Consider the following 13,098-nt stretch of genomic DNA (forward strand, 5'->3'; position numbering starts at 1 on the left):
TAAAATATGGACAGAGAGAGAGAAAAATAACCATAAGAATATCAAAATTAAGATTTGACTTTTGTTTTTTCTTCACTCATTTTCTTATCGTCAGGCCTGGAATGACCAAATGTGTTAAGGCGTTCGACTCATAATTCGAGGGTCGCGGGTTCGAATCCTGGTCGCATCAAACATGCTCGCTCTTTCAGCCGTGGGGGCGTTATAATGTTAAGGTCAATCCCATTATTCGTTGGTAAAAGAGTAGCCCAAGAGTTGGCGGTGGGTGGTTATGACTAGCTGCCTTCCTTCTAGTCTTACACTGCTAAATTAGGAACAGCTAGCGCAGATAGCCCTCGAGTAGCTTTGCGCGACATTCAAAAGAAACAAACAAACAAAAATCCATATTGTCAGAGCACGAGCGCATGCATGCCAGTATAGTATTGAACAGTGGATCAAGCGAGATGATGTCATGACCACTGTAATTCTGTCTCAAATTTGTTTTTTCTTTTACGCATCGTTATGGTTGAATAATAAATATATAGAATTTTGTTTCTGTTTTTCTAATTAATATTTATAAGATAAATATATAAAAAATATATAAATAGGATAAAATTTTCTGTTTTTATAATTAATATTTATCTTGTGGTAAAGTTTTTAAACGAAAATATTTTTAAACTCTTTGTATTGTAATTAGATAATAAAAAATATTTGTTTTTATTTTATTATTAAATGTTTATTTCGATCTAAAATGTATTTATATTTTGTGAATAATTCAATAAAATTTAAAACAATAATGTTTTGTCATTTTTTACGTATTTTCGCCTGACCAGCGCATGGGAGGTCTGAAGTTATTTGAATAATGAATATATAGAATATATTTTTTATATATTACACTAGTCATTTTCATTTCATTTATATTTCCCCCATTTTGGACTAATAATTTTTTACATTTTTCTGTTCTAGGTCTTTTTCGTAATAAGTACAAAGATGCTGGGAAAAAGATATAAAAGTCACAAAGTCATATCCTTAGAATGTGAAAAGGTCATGAACAATAACTATAGAAACATACATATTCAAAGCTGTCACAGTAATATGTTGAAGACCGGTAGAAGTCCAAAGTTCTCTGAAATCGTATCAGAATGGTAAAGGAAGATATCAAAGTTGTTTGTTTCGCTCCATCTACATCATCATTCGCGATGGAAATCAAAACTAATGAAGAGTCAGTAGAAGTAGAGACTGATTCAAACTCTCAAGAAATCAGTTTGACTGACCCAGTTTTGACAAAAGTCGAAAGCACTGTTTCAAAAGAGGCACACGATTTTCAGGAAGAAACTCGTTTGGAAGAGGTGGAACCTCTAATAATAAATTCTGATTCGTCCAGTGACGATTCAGATTATGATCAAAATAAAACTATTCGGAAAGAGCAGTCGCCAGAAAAAGTTAGTGGTCCACAACAACCATCCTTTTCCAGTTTCATCTCGGATTACCTACGGGATTCGCCGATCATTTCAAGCTAAGTGGTACAAAGAACTTCCTTGGGTATCTTATCATCAAGATTTTGGATCAAATTTCTCACAAGGGTAACAAGTTGCAGAATCAGCTTGTAAAACAAGTTGTAAGCCATTAAAATTCAATGATAGCGTGGATCCGTTAAAAAGAAAAAGAAATTCTTTAGAGCTTTGTACTAGTTCAAGCCAAAAAATTAAGAGAAAATGAAGTACAATTGAAGAGATTTTGATAGTCCAACCTCTTATGCAAGAGACGCCATCTTTTCTTCCATTGTTCAAACTTTTAAAGAGCAAATTCAATCTCGTTTCGATGAAAATGATCAAAATATTCTTTGCAGTCTCTCTCCTGTCATGATGCAACCAGAAAAAGAAGATGCCACAGATGATGTCTCATTACTTTGTGACTTTTATAGACTGAATGAGAATCAATTATCTTAAAAAAGAAAGATTGTGGTTGGTCTTCTTAATTAAGAAAAACAAAATCTTCATTTGTCTTTAGGATATAATTTGTCAAAATGGATTTATGAAATTAGCATCTCTCAACTTCTTTCAACTTATCATCAGTTGACACAAATATTCAGCAATGTTTCAGTCACATCATGTTTTGTTGAAAGATAATTCTCTGTTTTTGTCGAATCAAAACTTACTTACGTTCTACCATTCGACAAGAAAGATCGTTTAATGTCGCCATTTTGAATATTGAACGGGAAATAACAAATTTTGTGATGGAAAACAAAATGGAAGAGATGATCAACGTTTTTGTTCATCAGAAGAATCGTGAAACTTATTGTTCATTTGAATTTTATTTGGTTTTGTGTTATATGTGTTAGAAAAGTAAAAACACTAGCTACAGTAGCCTGACCCCCCAGTTGGGAAATTTGCCCTGACTGTGATATATAGGTACACTCACATGATGCAAATAAGTTTAAGATATACGCAAAACTTATATTCCGCAGAACTTTATACTTTGAATAAATCTAATGCGGGTAACAAGGGTAAAACAAATACGAGTGTGTACGAAGTATATAACATTTTTATTCAATAGTTTACCGATTGTCTTGTTTTCGTTTGTTTTGTATACAAACTGGAGTGTATATTGTAGTTTTTGAATGAGAGTTGTTCCTTAAGATGTGAGAAGAAAATCTCAACACCCATCACCAATTCTTGGGCTACTCTTTTACCAACGAAAAGTGGGATTGATCGTCACATTATAATTGCCCCACAGCTAAAAGGGAGAGCATGTTCAATGTGACGGGAATTCAAGCTCGCGATTTTCAGGTTGCGAATCGAGTGCCCTTACCATCAGGTCAGCATATGACATGTTAAATTGTACTACCGATGTATAAATACATACATCTTATTTCTATAAAAGTTATCTGTAACTGGTCGTCAACAATATGGTGTGATTTCTTGTGCATGTTTGTTTTCGTAATTAATAAATCGTTTTCCAAACTTTTGTTACACTCTCCCATTTTTAGTGAATATTGGTTTTTGCGCGCCCTCTCTCTTTTTTTAATGAGTGAAATAGTGAGATAAAACATTATACATGTCTTCCTACATCCGAGTAAGAGTAACTTAACTGCATCTCAACTTTGCGTAGCTCTAACATAAACCTAGAAAGCTTGTTTTATGTTCATGTTTTCGGGTGAGGTGGGGTGGGGGTAAGAACATGAACTCGTAAAATGTTAATAGTTAATTGAGTACAAGCGATTACTGCTGTTTTCTTCTAACACTGTTTTGTGGGAACTTTGTTAAACGTGTCAGGCTAAGTATCTAAAGGTTCAAGGCCTTAGTTGTGATATGCTGCTGAGTAGGTCACGTATTTTCAGATACGAGGGCATTATAACTGCGACCATGAATGTTATTATATCATTAAAAGTAATCACATAGGTGACTGTTAAGACAGCTAGTTACCTTTGGTCAGCAGTTGGGGTTTCCGAATGTTTAATAAAAGTTAAGTTTTCGGATGTGGCTTTGCTTATGAAAAAAACACACACCATGTGTCACATGAGGGATCTTTGAGCTTGAAAATAACCAATTAAAAGCTATTAATTGTATAACCATAGATTAAGTATAGTGAGAAAATCAAAATAAACTGAAAGAAAACAACCCGAGTATGTAACACGTTTAATTGTAAAAAGTTACAAAAAAATTAAACACGAAAGATTGAAGACTCTCAATGTAGATCAAACGACATGATCTCTTTGAAGACGTAAAAACTTAATTTGTTAAAAAGCTAGAATTCCAAGCTATGGCAAGGTATTCTTGGTGCTAACAGTTAATTAATCTAGACCAACGTTTTCTTATTTAATACAGTAAAACAAGAGAACGCAACGACTGAGACTTTTTATTTAAAATAGATTTATACCTTATCCCATTAGCAGCGTTTGAAATATTTCATTTTTATCCTCTCCCACTATTTTCCATCCAAAGTAATATGAAATAATCAATAGCATCCTAAAATTAAACGTTCCACTAAATCTATACCTCGTAACGAGCTGTGGTTGACAACTAGGGAACCTTCACATCTGGACTGAAACTGCAGTCTTAACTTTCATCAAATTCAGAGTGTAGAGGCTTCAGTACAACAGTTTGCTCTTAGCAGGTACCTTATAAGTGAACCATTCTACGTATATTCTTTAATGTTCAACAAATATCTAACTTTCCATTTCATAGATTTATAAATGAAATATGATTAAAATAAATGTCTGAGACAAAAATTAAAAAAATGAAATATGAAATCATTATTTAATTTTAATTCATATATTACCTAGATTTTGTCAGAATTTAAGCAAAACAGTATTTCTTAACCTTGCTATAACAAACTGTGACTGACGTAAATACAAAAATTGTTTGCTTTTTTCATTTCGCGCAAAGCTACACGAGGGCTATTTGCGCTAGCCGTCCTTAATTTTGCAGTGTAAGACTAGAGGGAAGGCAGCTAGTCAGCATCACCCACCGCCAACTCTTGGGCTACTCTTTTACTAACGAATAGTGGGACTGACCGTCATATTATAACGTCCTCACGGCTGAAAGGGCGAGTATGTTTGGTGCGACAGGAATTCGAACCCGCGATCCTCAGATTACGAGTCGAACGCCTTAACAAAAATTGTTAAATTTATTTTAAGGAAAAAAAGGATGGACCAGCTTTTTGTTCTACTATTTCAGGCTATTTTAACAAACTCCAATCTTTAAGCTTCTGTCAATTGTGGAAGGAAATTTATTTTGTTTACTATTTTTCAGGCACCTCTAAATCTAGTTTAGTTATTAGGCTTCGCTTTCTTTGAATTCAGAGGCTCAGCATGTTTTATTAAAACGATTTTGAAGTTTCGTCACGTCTTTACAGTTCTTACGCTACATCCGGTCATATTCTATGTGACTGCTGTGTACCTTGACAATAGCCTTAAATTGTAATTTCCACTGCAAAATTGTCATGTCCGAAGCACATTGCTTCTTCCTTCATGCTTTACATGATCCATCTAGTGTACAAGAACGACAATTTCCCAGCACCCATTTGATAGGCCCAGTGCATATAAATCCATAGACCGGCCTGGCATGGCCAAGCGCGTAAACATGCTCGCCCTCCCAGCCGTGGGGGTGTATAATGTGACGGTCAATCCCACTATTCGTTGGTAAAAGAGTAGCCCAAAAGTTTGCGGTGGGTGGTGATGACTAACTGCCTTCCCTCTAGTCTTACACTGCTAAATTAGGGACGGCTAGCACAGATAGCCCTCGAGTAGCTTTGTGCGAAATTCCAAAACAAACAAACAAACAAATCCATAGACAACTTGATAAGTATTTCTTTGTATGGAACAGCATAAATGATCGATTCCTACTCTTTCTGCTTGAGATATACGAAAGTTGAATTAATAAATCATGAAAGCAACTCATGTGCATTTGACTTATGCATCTTTTCTAGATGGAGATCCTTTTTGATTATGTTGCGCACTTTTACCTGAAATACACGGATGGCTTTTGCTACTATTATTTATGCTGGTAAATCATCATCTGCTACAAGAAGCCTCACTTTATGTACCTTGGCTAGAATACGACTTGTTGTGAGTTTCTGTCTAGATGGTCCTGGTGGTCCAAGTTGATCCATATAAATATGATTGTGTTGGAATGTCTAAATTTTTTAATCAGAATATACCTTTATAATATGAGATTGAGAATACATTGTATTGGAAAGGACTGTCACATATTCTTCTCAATTTTCGGTTGCATCACAGTGGCTAAGAATCATTAACCTACACCAAAATGTAATTCTGATATTCCTTGTTTGTTTTTATGAAGTTTACTACAAAGCTACACAATAGGCTATTTAGGCTCTACCTACCACGGGTGTCTAAAACTGGTTTCTAGAGTTGTAAGTCCACGTACGTACTGGAGAATGTAATTCTTATACATCCTGTTCCTTCACAAATCTAAATCGGCTGTGATTCACACGTGATTCGCTGGTTCAATTGTTCAAAAGGATTTTATAATAATGTATTCAACGCTCTGTACTGGTGGACAAAGAAATTAGATGCTTAAAAAAATTAGCTCAAAAGTGCATTTTCAACTTCTTTTAGGCAAAATCCTTTAATTGGATACACACGTCTCTCTGTGACTCAGCGATAAGATTAAGATTATAAATCTAAAACTGAATGTTAGATCTCTGCAGAGTAAATAGCGTAGCGAACACGTTCTGGAGCTTATCACTTATTACTTATACAAATTTTCTTGAAGCAAATTATATTATTCAGTTATCTTTATTTTTTTTAAATGTTTTCAGGTCGTCACCAATGTTTGTGAAAGACAAAACTTGTGGAATATTGCAAATTTTCTCAGTTATTCCCCCGAGAGGAAACCGAAGACCGCCTGGAGAGGCCACCTGTTTTAGCCACTCGCTGTGTTGTCTGTCAGTAAACATTGAAATAACGCCGCGCTTAACATTGCTATTTGTACTATCGTCACGTCAGTAAAACGAGCGCGTGCTATGAATCACGAGAATAATTATGCATTCTGTAGGCAACAACACAGCATGATATATGAACTTTAAAAGCAAGAAATAAAAATATTTGTTATTTTTAATTTTGGTTTTATCTATTCTTGGTAAAGAACACTTCCGGGCACATTTATCTGTGTAATTGAAAATACGAAATTAATTCAAAAATGCGCCCCTAATGCCTCAGCAGTTAACCTGAAAGTTTATAACGTTACAAACCAGGTTTTTAACCCTCATGAACAACAGTACAAATTCCAGTTTGCACCTTTGTGCTTAACTATAAATAATCAAACACTTAAAAGTCTTCTGATGGGACTTATAATGTAAAAATCCGAAGTTAGATTCCTTGTGATCAACAGAATGCAGATGACCAACTGTGTAGTTTACATAAAGAAAAAACGACTATAACTGAAGTAATCTTGAATCGGTTGGGAGTACACCTTATTCAAAGTAGACGCTTATTTTACGTGACTTTGTATACAAATCATAAACTGTTGACTGTATTTATTTAACTTCAATTATTGCTTTTCAATATTACTTTCCATACCTGTTGAACAATGCATCGGTTTATTACTGCATGATGATACAACTCTACTAGTCCATCTAAAGACAAAGAAAACAAAACGAATCATTGAAGATAAAAGAAATGCATAAATAAATTACGTTTTCAAGTCTATCTGAAGCCATGTATGGTTGAAAATATATTATCAAACTTCCAGCTAATTCTTCATCTACTTCTCAAACAGGAGAAGACATAAGTGTGTGTGTCACAGGCTGTCAAATTCAGCATCGAGCACTCATGTCTCTCCCCATGTGCCCTGACAAGAACATGCAAGATTTCGTGTCAGTCAATATAGCGGTTCACCAGTTACAAACGAACACACACACACAGACTTTTGTCAAATAATAGTTTCGATCAGGGGAGGTCTGCGTGACCACGTGGTTAAAACACTCGACTCGTCATTTGAGGGTCGCGGATTTGAATCCCTGTCACACCAAACATGCTCGCCCTTTCAGCCGTGGAGGCGAAATAATGTGACGGTCGATCCCACTGTTTGTTGATAAAAGGGTAGCCAAAGAGATGGAGGTAGGTGGTGATAACTAGCTGCCTTCCCTCTAATCTCACAATGCAAAATTAGGGACGGCTAGCGCAGATAGCCCTCATGTAGCTTTGCGCGAAATTCAAAATAAACCGTACCAAACGATCAGTGGATGTCCACAGTGAGCCAATGGTAATTTTAAAAACATACAATGCTATAATCGGGAGTTAGGTTCGTCGTATTAAACAGGTTACAAATAGCTCATTATGTGTTAAAACAAAACATGGGTTTCTGAAGTGGAGTCGTAGGGAACCGCCAGAAGGGATTTAAGAAGTACACAAAATATTTAGCACTGTAGAGATACTCAGTATCTATAGAGTTATTGGATGAGAACCACACTCAGGATAGAGAATATTCTATGGAGTTTTATCCTATAAACTATGAGAATCACTGTATGCTTAGGGATTCCTGTCTAAAATTCCAAATATAGAGAACAGATAATTTACGTTGCGTATCTCTTCACAAGTCAAATTGCCCCCCGCTGGTACAGCGGTAAGTCTATGGATTTACAACGCTACGATCAAGGGTTCGATTCTCCTTAGTGGACTCAGCAGATAGCCATAAATGGATTTGCTATAAGAAAACACTCACAAGTCAAATACTGACATTTGCTTTAGTAATATCATAAACTAAGTCGTTCCAGTACTTCTCTTTAACTTTTATACCCTTAAGGATAATTCATATATCAAAGCCGAAAGTGCTTTAGAGAACAGAAGATATGAATATCCTTTCTGGTCAAATTCTAAAACGTCCTAATCAATAAAGACATCAACTGGCAAAGTATAAAACAGTTCCAAACAACAAACGTATCCCTTTTGGTCAAGAATGAAACAGTCCCAACCACCCAATATATCATTACTAACCGGGTATGAAACAAACCCAAACAACCAAGATATTTGTCTTGATTATTTGTGGTATATCTCAGAGAAAAATATCTTGAAATAAGACAACCGCTAAAAGTAAACCCGTTGGAAAATAAGTTCACTCTGTAGCTTAAGTGAAGACGTAAAACAGCAGTAAATAATATACACAGACAGTGTAAAACAGCAGTAAATAATATACACAGACAGTGTAAAACAGCAGTAAATAATATACACAGACAGTGTAAAACAGCAGTAAATAATATACACAGACAGTGTAAAACAGCAGTAAATAATATACACAGACAGTGTAAAACAGCAGTAAATAATATACACAGACAGTGTAAAACAGCAGTAAATAATATACACAGACAGTGTAAAACAGCAGTAAATAATATACACAGACAGTGTAAAACAGCAGTAAATAATATACACAGACAGTGTAAAACAGCAGTAAATAATATACACAGACAGTGTAAAACAGCAGTAAATAATATACACAGACAGTGTAAAACAGCAGTAAATAATATACACAGACAGTGTAAAACAGCAGTAAATAATATACACAGACAGTGTAAAACAGCAGTAAATAATATACACAGACAGTGTAAAACAGCAGTAAATAATATACACAGACAGTGTAAAACAGCAGTAAATAATATACACAGACAGTGTAAAACAGCAGTAAATAATATACACAGACAGTGTAAAACAGCAGTAAATAATATACACAGACAGTGTAAAACAGCAGTAAATAATATACACAGACAGTGTAAAACAGCAGTAAATAATATACACAGACAGTGTAAAACAGCAGTAAATAATATACACAGACAGTGTAAAACAGCAGTAAATAATATACACAGACATTTATCCACGCAGTACCATGAGACTTATAATTACTATATAAATATCAGCTGATCTTATGGTATTTTTTTTTGCACAACACCTGGTTACTATGCTTAGTTTTTGAAGTTTTACTACATGATCTAGCCTTTCTTAACTTAAAAGTGATAAACTATAGGGAAGACATTCTTGATGACGAGAAATCCACTTGAAATAAAAATGTATCTCAGAACGGCTGTTATGGGTATTAACACTGTTATTGATAAGGATAGAACAACGTTTCGACCTTTCTTGTCAATAACAGTGTTAATACCCATAACAGCCGCTTTGAGATACATTTTTATAGGGAAGACAGTTAGTAAGCATCACCCACCGCAAACGTTTGGGCTATTCTTTTGCCAACAGTAGTGGGATTGGCCACCATGTTATAATGCCTCCACAGCTGAAAGAGCGAGCATACTTAGGGATGGAATTCGAACTCTCCTAACTAGTCCAATTATGGGTTTGGTTTTTGAATTTTGTGCAAAGCTACACGAGGGCTATCTGCGCTAGCCTTTCCCAATTTAGCAGTGTAAGGCCAGAGGGAAGGCAACTAGTCATCACCACCCACAGCCAACTCTTGGGCTACTCCTGTACCAACGAACAGTGGGACTGACCGTCACATTATATAGCCCCCACGGCTGAATGGGCGAGCATATTTGGTGTGACGGAGATTCGATCAAACCCGCGACCCTTGGATTACGAGTTGAGTGTCTTAACCACCTGGACATGACAGGCCATCCAATTATGGGAAGATGATGTGTCGACAAACAAGATACTGCATCATGAAGTCCCGTGCCTAAAAATCTGCATGCTAATCAAAGTTCTTATGGTTATGCTATGGTGCTAGGAATCAATCGCAGTCTTGTTTGCTTACCTGTGGGATCACCTTAGCTTAATTATTAAAAATGAAACCTTTTAATATATCCATGCTCCAAGATAGCATGAAATTCCACAATCTTGCTATAAAGATGGTCAATTATTTTAGTATGTTAGCATCTATCACCCAAAGTGATTGGCTGAAATAACCTGATGTTTGTACAGAAACTGTATGGTGGTCCACATGGGCTACTTTCTTTTAGAACTGCCCCTGACAGGAGAATGAAAAAACACTTCTGAAAAACATCACATCTAAATGATTTTATAGATGTTTGGCTTTGAATTTAAAGACACAAATACCTAATGAATTAAATTAGTCAATTACTACCTTCAATAAAATATGCCTGTTTAATTAGTATCTAATGAGATCATTAGGGATTTAATAACAAACTAAAAAGAGAAGGGGAACATTATATAACACTATCATTCAAACAGCTTATCTAAACTGGTAGTATAAACAAACATAGCAGAAATAATAAAATTAACAATTTATATCAGAAACAGATAATACAACAATGAACATCTATTAAAACTATCAGAAAACAGATAATACAACAATCAACGTAGACACTGTCTAGATATAGCTATTTGTTCAACTTTCAAACCAACACACAGACTACACCAGGGATGTTCACAAAATAAATAATAATTATAAAAAATATTTCAAATTTTAATTCCTAGACGTGATGGTTATCAAGAAATATAACTTACATGTGTCAAATGTTTACTGAAAACCACAGGTATAAAATGAACAAGATTTGTAATACAGATGATATACCCTACCCCCTTCACAGTAGGTACCCTGAACACCAGATAAAGAAGAAAATAAAGAGGTTAAATATCAAGCTATTTCTGGAACCATGCAGAGAACATGCAAACAGTGTAAATTCAGAACATGGATCAAAATCTACAACACAATAAGATCACAGTTATCACACACCAGACTACCTGAAGACTCAGGGACCAGAAACTAAAACACAATACGATCACAGTTATCACATGCCAAACCACCTGAAGAACCATGAATCAGAATCTATAATACAATACGATCACAGTTATTACACACCAGACCACCTGAAGACCCATGAACCAGAAGTTAAGACGCAATACGATCACAGTTATCACATACCAAACCACCTGACAAACCATGTATCAAAATCTACAACACAATACAATCACAGTTATTACACACCAGACCACCTGAAGACACATGGACCAGAAGCTAAAACACAATACAATCACAGTTATTACACACCAGACCACCTGAAGACACATGGACCAGAAGCTAAAACACAATACAATCACAGTTATTACACACCAAACCACCTAAACACACAAGGATCAAAATCTACAACACAGTATAATCACAGCTATTGTACAACAAACCACTTAAAAATTATTGTGGAGAAGAAACACCATTCACAACATAGGAGAAACAAAAAAGCAACACTAATGTCAGCATTTAGGAGCATAATATTATAATATCGATCTACCTAACAAAGAATACCATGCGATAAATTGGAATAACGCTAAAACAGCGGGAGATGAGCCACACACGATATAAACAAAAACAGAAGTAGATTTCTAATCCAGTTCATTGATAATACGCCCAAGTAACAGCTTTGCACAGAAATCAGCAAGACATGGATACCTACAGTATAGTTTTTATATAGTTATTTAATTAAAGTTCAGCTTCCAAAAGAACATATAACGCAAAAACCTTTCTATCATGAAGACTCGGGCTCTTTCATCATCATAATCCATATCGGAGCTTCCTTCAAAACGACACCAGGTTAAAGCTAAAAAAATAAGGCGTAAACTATTGTTGTTTTCGAATTTCGCGCAAAGCTACTCAAGGGCTATCTGCACTAGCCGTCTCTCATTTAGCAGTGTAAGACAGTGGAAGGCAGCTAGTCATCACCACCCACCGCCAACTCTTGGGCTACTCTTTTACCAACGAATAGTGGTATTGACCGTCACATTATAACGCCCCCACGGCTGAAAGGGCGAGCATGTTTGGTGCGGCGGGGATGCGAACCCGCGACCCTCGGATTACGAGTCGTACGCCTTAACCCGCCTGGCCATGCCGGGCGTGGCGTAAGCTCATAAGTATCCATTTATAAAAATATTTAATAACTATTTCATAGTTACGCTAAATAACACCAGCCTGGGATTTAAACTTAAAAAACGTTGTTTTGGTTTTAATAACGAATTTTTCATAATTTTATCGACGCAGATTTCGAAAATATTTGTTTTCTTCTATACGTAAGGATTTCTTTTTACAAATAGGGAAGAAAATATTCTTATTTAGATTATTTTTTCGTTCACCACAATGAGCATTTTTAATTGTTATGATTGTTAACTAATATACAAACAAACAGAAGAAAACGGAAGAACATTAATATCAAAAGAATATTCATTCTCTTTCGTCCTGATTATTTTAGTGAAATATATGTCATTTTAGTCTCAAAACTATGTTTTGCTGTTTTTATTTTGTGCGGCATGGCGAAGTGTGTTAAGGCGTGCGACTCGTAATCTGAGAGTCGCGGGTTCGCATCTTCGTCACGCCAAACATGCTCGCACTTTCAACCGTGGGGGCGTTATAATGTGACGGTCAATCACACTATTCGTTGGTAAAAGAGTAGCCCATGAGTTGGCGGTGGGTGGTGATGACTAACTGCCTTCCCTAGTCTTATACTGCTAAATTAGGGACGGCTAGCACAGATAGCCCTCGAGTAGCTTTGTGCAAAATTAAAAAAAACAAAAAACTTTTCTGATGCCGTCTCCATTGTCCTGATGTCTTGATGAAACCTTTGCTGTGATTCATCAGATGTTTCGGGCTAAAAACAATACCTATCATCATTTCTATTGACTTCAGGTTTAAGATATGATGAAATTGT

The sequence above is a fragment of the Tachypleus tridentatus genome, chromosome 6, assembly GCF_004210375.1.
Source record: "Tachypleus tridentatus isolate NWPU-2018 chromosome 6, ASM421037v1, whole genome shotgun sequence".
NCBI classification, from domain to species: domain Eukaryota; kingdom Metazoa; phylum Arthropoda; class Merostomata; order Xiphosura; family Limulidae; genus Tachypleus; species Tachypleus tridentatus.